At 38.8% G+C, this 8700-nt stretch overlaps 1 non-coding gene across 1 annotated transcript; it reads left to right on the top strand.

The window, feature by feature from the left end:
* Window positions 1-909: 909 nt before the first annotated feature.
* On the top strand, window positions 910-996 carry trnay-gua. Its single transcript is given in 2 exon segments — window positions 910-946; window positions 961-996. It is a non-coding gene; the product is annotated as a tRNA-Tyr (tRNA).
* The last annotated feature ends 7704 nt before the right edge of the window (window positions 997-8700 follow it).

The raw sequence follows: 8700 nt of genomic DNA, 5'->3' as shown, positions 1-8700 counted from the left end.
TAAGCACTTGCAGGTTCATTAGATGCGTAAGTGCATCTCCAAAGCAAGAGAGGTGTGCATATTTATGCATCTGACACAATAGCAGTAACTTATTAATTATGAAGTCAATTATTCCAAACAGACACAGGATGGATCATGACCTAACAGTAAAAAACAGTCTACTTTTCTACATCTGATAAAGGTGACAGTCACAATTTTACTGATGAATTATTTGTTGCACTGCAGCGTCCTCAGGTTCAGAAGTCCTGAGCTGGTGGATATTCTGTTTTCCTTTTATTAAAATTCAGGTTTATTTGCAAACACAAAACATACTTTTTTACATTTTTTCCTCCATGTCAAAGCTGTTATTTGATAGTTATTTTATCAGTTGTGTCGCTTGAACTGAATCCAAAATGACCAAATACCTTTCATGCATATTTTGAGTTTTCTCTCATTAATCCTGCTCTACAACTTCACATCTATTGCAGTTTGAAATATGCAGTTTGAAATTTACTGTGATAAAGAAAGAGTCTGGAACAAATCAGACTAACAAGTTTTTCCAGTAGTAGGTTAATTCCTTACCTGGAGGATCATATCAGCAGTTCTTTCATCGAAGTTTACAAAGAGAGTACTGCGCATTTCAAAATGTGGCACAACAACAGTAACTTTATCAGTTACTTATAATATCTCTGACATGAAGACAGGATCAATTTATCATATAGCAGCACACTAAGAGGAGAGGCTAGAAGCTTAGAGCTGTATTGACTCCTGATGGGAAACTGGTTTAACTGATTAACTAGCTATTATTCACCTGTGCTGCAAGCTAGTAAAAGTAGTTCCCGGTTTAAACAGTTTGGTTAATTTAAAGCATATTGAAAAGGAGAAATATGTCTCTGGAGATGCTACGTTAGCAACCTTGCTAGCATGTAACCTTCGATAGCTCAGTTGGTAGAGCGACGGACTGTAGTGGAAAGCAGAGGAATCCTTAGGTCGCCGGTTCAAATCCGGCTCGAAGGAAAAGCTTTTTTGGGTGTCTTGTAGCTCAGGTGGTAGAGCAGGGCACCCACTAACCAGAAGATTGGTGGTTGGTGGCATGCCAAGATATCCTTGGGCAAGCCACTAAGGCTACGTTCACACTGCAGGCGAAAGCGCATCAAATCTGATTTTTTTGACCCTATGCGACCCATATCCGATCATGGTATGACAGTGTGAACGGCACAAATCCGATAGAAAACAGTAAAGAAAGGAAAAGAAGCCACCTCTTTCCTATCGGTGGAAAAATGTACCATATAAAATAATTAAAAAAAAATTTAAAATTAAAATTTAAAAAAAGTCAACACGTGGGATTTGGTTGTTTAGGAAGAGGGGAGAGTTTTGAGAGTGACGGTAATGGCAGCCAGACAGAGCGAGCGAGTGAGAGAGAGAGAGAGAGTTTTTAGATGTGGGAGATTTGTGACGTTTAGTGTGGAGTGTGCAGTTAGTGTGTTGTGTTGTCTTGTGTAGTTGTTCTGTTGTGTAGTCGTTTTGTTTTGTGTGTCACTGAGGGCACTAATGAATGTCACTAAGGCACATCTGCAGTGTAAACACTGTCACTAAGTAGAAAACCAGCGGAGTGATACACCTGTTGTCAGGCCTGCAGGTTTAAACTTTTTTTTACTGGCACACATCATTTGTGGGGCATCTTATTGCAACACCTGATTGTTCTGTCATTTTAGTTTTAGTAATATTTTTAAATGGTTGTACAAAATGAAAATATTTTTAAATAAATAGTTGTATATGTTTACAAAATGTACAATTTATATTTGCATTTCAAGTTATAAAAATTTACTCAACATGTCTGTGGTTTTTTTACAGTAAAAAAAATACTACTAGGATTTTAAGTTCTTTGTGTGATTTCAGATCAGTAACACTAATGCAGTATGTCAGTGAAAAAAACAACTAAATTCAGTTGAGCTGAAAAGAATGATACCAAACAAGGCAAGGGGAAAAAATAAAATGAAACAATTTGAGGGTGAAATACAAACGTAAACTCAAAAGGAGTCAAAAATGGCAGGTTGTATTTCAGACCTCAGTGGGTTGATCCAACAAATCATGAAAAATTAGGTTTAAATTTTTGTTCATGACAGTGCAGATTTCTGACATTTTGTGTAATTTAAGCTGTAACAACGTGATTGTTTTCTAACAAAAAACAGTGTGAAACTTAAGTTAGACTTGTGTTGTAAATGAACCGCCCCTTGTTGTGTAGCTTTCTGGATTTTATACTTATTGGGCTACATATTTATTTATTATACAGGCTATACAGTACACAAAATCAAAACTCACATGTTTTATGTAACTAAAGTGTTTAATTATGTGGGCTACAGACAATAATTAAGGTATAGACTATATTTATATAAAAAATGTGTATACTTACTGCATTTGAATCATTTTAACCATATGTAACCACCTGCATATGTGTTTGGGAAAAAAAGGCTTTGCTTTTGCCACCCCATTTGATTTCTTTGCCACCCTAAGAAAATTTCTCTAGATCCGCCCCTGGGTAAACCTCTGAAATAGCAGCACCTGATTTAAGCAGCTGGTTCTTTTGCCAATGCATTTCTTTGCCTTTAATGTGTTAATCACTTCTTCAGACACTAAAATAAGTGAAGCTGCCATGTTTTAGTTTTACTCCAAATACAGACAAAGTTTGCAAATCAATAAAAAAGAAGAAAAGAAAAAGTTTTCCCAAGTGTTCTGACCTAAATCAAGTGGACAAGACAGCACATGTCAAGGTAATTCAGAAAATGTTAGCTGACATGTTGACATCTCCGCTGCCATAAGAATAAAGATTTTAATTCATTTTTTAACAAATTCAGCTGAAACTCTCCTGTAATGCCAGCTTACTGTGAAACATTTTTTAATTTAACTGAGCATTTGTCAGAAATAGAGCCCTCATAGAAACATAGGATTCGACTAGATGTTTAAATGATCAGAATTGACTTGGCCCACATTTCCCATCATTTCTTCCTACTGGACTCCCTAATTATACGTGACAGTGCAGACAAGATCTTTCTGTGTGCTTCAGAGGTAATTTGGCTGCCATTATCAGTAACATCATAGAAAGCAGCGAGCCAAGTCCAGAGGCAGCCATGCATACTGCAATCAGGAGGCCTCCTCCCCGCTTCACAGGTGAGAGGATGCGCTGCACAGTTTCTCTCTTTCTTTGTATTTGCCTCTGCAAAGCTGATGAAAGCCTTGCATGGTGTTGTCTGTCTTTGGAGTTTTCGTGGATGCTTCCTATTCTAAAAGTGAATTTTGTTCGTTTCATCATTGGAAACTGGAGCCTGACCACATTTTTTCAATTTTATTTTAAATTCACGTCTTTCATATGTTGGCTGACATGCGGTGTCAGTGCTGATTGCACTTGTGGCAGTTGTTTGGTTTTCAAAATATGATTGATTGATTGGCCAATGAAATCTCTATTTGTGATTTCTTTAAAAAAAAACAACAACAACAAACTTATTTTCCCATCAAAGGCAATTCCTGAAATCTTCCCTTTTGTCATAAGAATCAAAAGACAGACCAAAACATTTGCATATTGCTTAGTATGCATCACTGTTGCAATGTGAAACATTTGTGGAAGATAAATACTGAAAGACCTGCCTACTATTTCTTTCAAAATTTATGATCAGCTGAGACTGATGTGGACAGCTCAAATAGTCTCATGGGCTGTGTAGCCATATTAATATAATTTTCTTGGCATAAAAGGGTAACATTGACCATGTGTACTTTTTGGAAGAAAAGAAAAACATGCACATTAATGAAAACCTTTTTGCAGGTGATATTCTAAAAGATAGCATAGCACCACCATGGCATAAAAAGGCAAGGTCTGGATGCCAATGTACAGTTTGTTTTAAAGAAATATTTATCATGTTGTTGTTGTTGTTGTTGTTTTCAAAACTCAGAGAGATCTCTAATGACAGTCTTATAAAGGGGCCCGAGTCGGAGAACAGTTTTTTAAAGACTACTGCAGACAGGTGTGATTCTTGAGTCTGGCATCTGAAAACAATTGCCAATGAAAGGCACAGTGAATAAATTTAAAAATATGTGTTGTTGTATGCATTGCATATAATCCCTCTCACTGGGTCAGCTGGCATAGTAGCATTATATATTATCAGGTCTTGTCTATGTACACCGTGTCCAGTGGTCCTGGATCCTCAACACCTGACATTGAACATGTTAAGCCTGGCGACGTCTGAGCTGGTATGGATTTAGTTATGTATGTGTGGCCCGGTCATGGGAATGAGACAGGACACAGGAAATACTCCTTTTGTGGGTTCTTTTATTCTCCGACTGTACTCGGAGGAGCACAGTTTTAATTCTATAGTTTTGAGTGAAAATGGCAAAATGTAACTATTCCACTGGCTCAGCCTAAAACTGTCTTTCAGGGTCTGAGAGAACAGTAACTATCATATGTACACATTAAATTCAAACAGTATAGACAACAGTAGTGACCTGTATAGAAACCAATACAAAAAAAGAGAAAACAAAACAAATAAACACATTGTTTACATCCCACAATTTCACAGTTAAACTGGTAATAAAGTACACTGTAAACTGTCTTTTAAACATATACATTTCTATGGGAGAACATCATGAACTCACTTCGGTTTCTCCACACAGCTACTGTGCTAGGACAAATACACGTGCAGGAATCACACAGCAAGTGATCTCCCCTCTGAATCAAACAGAAACATACAGAGTTATGCAAAGTGAATAACAGTATAAGCTTAACAACTTTGAAATCTGTTAGGACACTGTCACTACTCACGCCAACCCGCTCTTCAGTCCTTCTCACGCACGTGACCATTAAACATACACCCGTCGCACGTTAAGAACTCTACAGAAATGGTCACAAACATGGAGTCATCGCTAAAGAAACTTAGCTAATTAAAGTCTACTACAACACTGGTGACAATATTTTGCAGTATGCTACGCTTTTTAGCACATTCACCTCCTGTGTAGCTAGCCACAGAATCCTTTGCAGCCTCTGACTCTCCAGTGCTCCCGCTCACAGCGCTCAGTGTGTGACGCAAACTTGAGTGCATGCGTGCTCTGGCTTACGGCGGCTCTTAAAGGGACAGTATACCCCCAAAACGCGAGGTCTAGTCATCACCATGACAACCCTACAACAGACCTCTGGTAGACAGGCAACTAGTCATAAACACAATCCCCTCTTTTTAAACCCTTTCCATGCATAGTATAAGTTCACTTGGCTACATATGTCTTGCTCATATTCTGAGGTAGGGTTGAGGAGCATGGGGGGACCTAACCTGGAGACCCTTACTGGATGCATGCCCTGGCAGGGATTCAAATTTCAGACCTACTGTTTCATAGAACAATGAATACCAAGTTGAAATAATAAGCTGATGATTCAGCTTATTATTCCGGTTCTGATGATTTCAAGACATGAAAGCTTCTTACAATGCACAGAGGTCGCCAGCTGAAGTCCAGCACCCCAAATCTCTATGAGCAGCCGAGAGAAGGATGGTGGGAATAAATCCCAGTGGATGTGGCAATCTGAGTGGACAGCAACATCATGGAGGAAGGAACATGAGAAAACAGAGAATCACCGAGGGCTGAAGAAACAACTGGAGCAGATGTGGAAGATAAAGTCTGAAGTGGTCTAATGCTTAAACTGAAGAGTGGCTCCATCAAATTCCAGGCATAACATCACAGATCTCTATCCAGAAGAGGGCAATCCTAGGAACAGCTGAGAGGAAGAAAAGTAGGATCTCCTCCTAGATCTGGACCTGGGGGTTCACTGAGTTCCTGTTGCACCTCAACAGTTTGAGGTGCAACAGACCAAAACATAATGTCCCAGAGGTGCTCTGCTGGATTTACCTCAGGGAGGCATGAGGACCAGTCATTGGTACCAAGTCCTTCATCCTCAATGAACTGCCTGCACACTCTCGTCACGTGAGGCCAGAAGGAAACCCAGACCCACTGCACCACCGTAGGGTCTGACAATGGGTCCATCTTTCATTTGAACCTTACATCTCAACTGTAAAAAAAACAGGGCACCAGTGGTGGACCTGCTAATTCTGGTGACTAGATGACACGGGGCCCACAGGCCACCCTCATGAAATCTGTTTCTGATTGTTTGGTCATTTACACCAGTGGCCTGCTGGAGGTCATTTTAGAGCTCTGCTAGTGCTCATCAGGTTCCTGCTTGCTGTTAGACATGGCAAACTATCTGACAATGGCACATATTGATCTGGACTGCCTGTGCAACCTCTGTAGGGTCCACGTATGACATCACGCCACCAGTAGTGACACTGACACTAGTCAAATACAAAACTAGTGAAAAAACAGTTAGAAAAGATGAGTAGGGAAAAATGTCAGTGGCCTCCATCTGTATAACAATTCCTCAATGTTGCCCCTCTTATTTTCACTGTTATGAAAATAAGAGAAAATAAGTTGTTATTTCCATTAACACCAAAGCAGCTGAAACTGATTAGCAACCCCCTCTGCTACTTAACCAACCACATCAATATCCCACAAGTTTAATTGACTTGATGCTGTAGCCTGATTAAAACTATTCCTTCAATTGTTTTGAGCAGTGTATGATTAAAAAAACCCCTTAATGTACAAAATTGTATTAATTAAAATCAAATAAAGATAAATGATATAAATGAAGCTTATGCTTAAGTTAAATAAGGAATATGAGTAATAACTGATCCGCCTGCTTCCTACTAGTCTATTCCTTATGTTACTTCCATGTTCCCATGATGTCAAACTCAATATAATGACATCATTACTCTAGTCCAATCATTTTCTGGCCCGCCCTCTGCGAGCTAATCAGCCTCTGTTCGGTACTTTATGTTTTAGTGCTCCTCTGTCACTCCGTCTTTCACACTCTCATTCATGCAGCCAGCCTCCTCCCCATCTACACCTTACCCTGGTCACTCAGGCCCATTCAAGCCTACATCTTTAGCTTCACAACCACCAGTGGATAGACTCTGGGGGGTCCTGTCCTAGCTGCTATCTCTGCTGGGATTCCATTCTGTTACGATGGGTTGCTGGAGTCTAATCACCAGATAACACTATTGAATTTTCTATCTCAATAAATCATGTTCAGTATTTTCCAAATGAGCTCTTCTTATTGAAATATATATAAGATCAGGGTCTGTCTAAATTCGCTCCTCAACAGGATGTGATTAATAGCTTCCTATCCTCAGCATGTTGTAAGTACACCCTGTGCCTCAAAGCTAATATTGTGCTCTTTTGTGCTCTAGCAGAAATAATTCTTTTATTTTCGTTACTATTCACCACACTTAGCTTGCAGAAAATTATGAGTCTTCCGTGCATTTTATGTGCATTTACTGCTTTTTTTCATATCCTTTCAAAATGTCTCAAATATGAGACAATAGGGTTTGAAAGCAGTTTTCTATTATTTTTTTCCTAGAGAACATCTGAAATGTCTGAAGTGTCTTACTCACTTGCAAATAATACCAAATGATGTGTTGTTCAGTGCATTGTGGCCCTATGGCAGTTTATTTTTCAGGACAATGTCAAGGCCAATCACATATTTCACAATTTCAAAGGAAGGGATCAGAAACAAAATTTAAAGAGTTTCTATGTGAAATGTGGCCTTGTACTGTGAAACACGATAATTCACATGATGCAGATTTTTACTACATGCCAAGGTTTTGCCAGCCAACAACACTGATTTTTATATAAAGGTGCTTAAGTATTATACATTAAAAATCTATTCAAATCAAAACTACAGATTTATTCAAGTAACACTGTATTTTTATGTTTTTGTGTGCAAGTTGCACTTGACATCAAATAATGTCAAGTTTTAATATGGGAAGTATAATAGAAGTATTTAAACATGGACTACTTAAGTAAGGTACAAGTGCATCAAAACAGTCTCAGTTAGTTCATTCCCACCACTCTTAAAACCATTCATTGGGACTTTCCTGTAAGTGTATGTTTTTTCTTAAATATCATATTGTGGGAATGCTAAAGCAAAAATGGCAACGTGCAGTAAAAGAGATTCAGCAGCTCCAGATAAGACAACAGATCTGTACTTTCACTTTGCCTTTGTTCTCTCTTTCATGCAGTGCCTTGCTGTAAAACCCACTGCTAGTGACTGATCATTTCTTTTGACTGCCGTTTGGGTGGAGTGGGTTTTACACTAATGGCAGGGTGAGCTGTTTCTCCGTGTAGCAAAAGTGACCCAAAGGGTGCGCGTGTGTGTTTATGTGTGTGTTGCGGATGCAAAACACATAGTAAAGAGCTGTTTATGACCGAGCTAAGGTTGAAAGTGGCCATATAAATCCATCCCCGTTACCATAACATTTGTACATTGACCTTTTTAAAAACTGTGATTATAGAAACTGTTAAAATTAACTCAGTGCGTTCTTTTACTCTTCAGCTTTATCTGACCCAGGTGAGTCAAATGTAAAGTGCATGCATTTTTATATAAAATCTGAGTCTATTCGAAAGGGCAAAAAGTAAATTATGCGCTCAGTCTAAAAAAAGAGAGACAGTCGGAGTCCTGTACCACAGTTTGTAGGACACGTCTTGCTTGTCACATTCACAAAGTAAAAGTTCATAGTTCAACTTACTTGCAAGTCACCGTTACAGCAATGAAATGAGGTTACAGACAACCTGAGCAGCAAACTTATCATCATCCAATGTATCTCGCTCTCTGTCACTGAACTCTGATGTTAA

The sequence above is a fragment of the Oreochromis aureus genome, linkage group 12 (genome assembly GCF_013358895.1).
Source record: "Oreochromis aureus strain Israel breed Guangdong linkage group 12, ZZ_aureus, whole genome shotgun sequence".
Taxonomy (NCBI): domain Eukaryota; kingdom Metazoa; phylum Chordata; class Actinopteri; order Cichliformes; family Cichlidae; genus Oreochromis; species Oreochromis aureus.
Note: the sequence above shows the minus strand (reverse complement) of the source record. Positions and strands in the feature narration are given on the sequence as shown.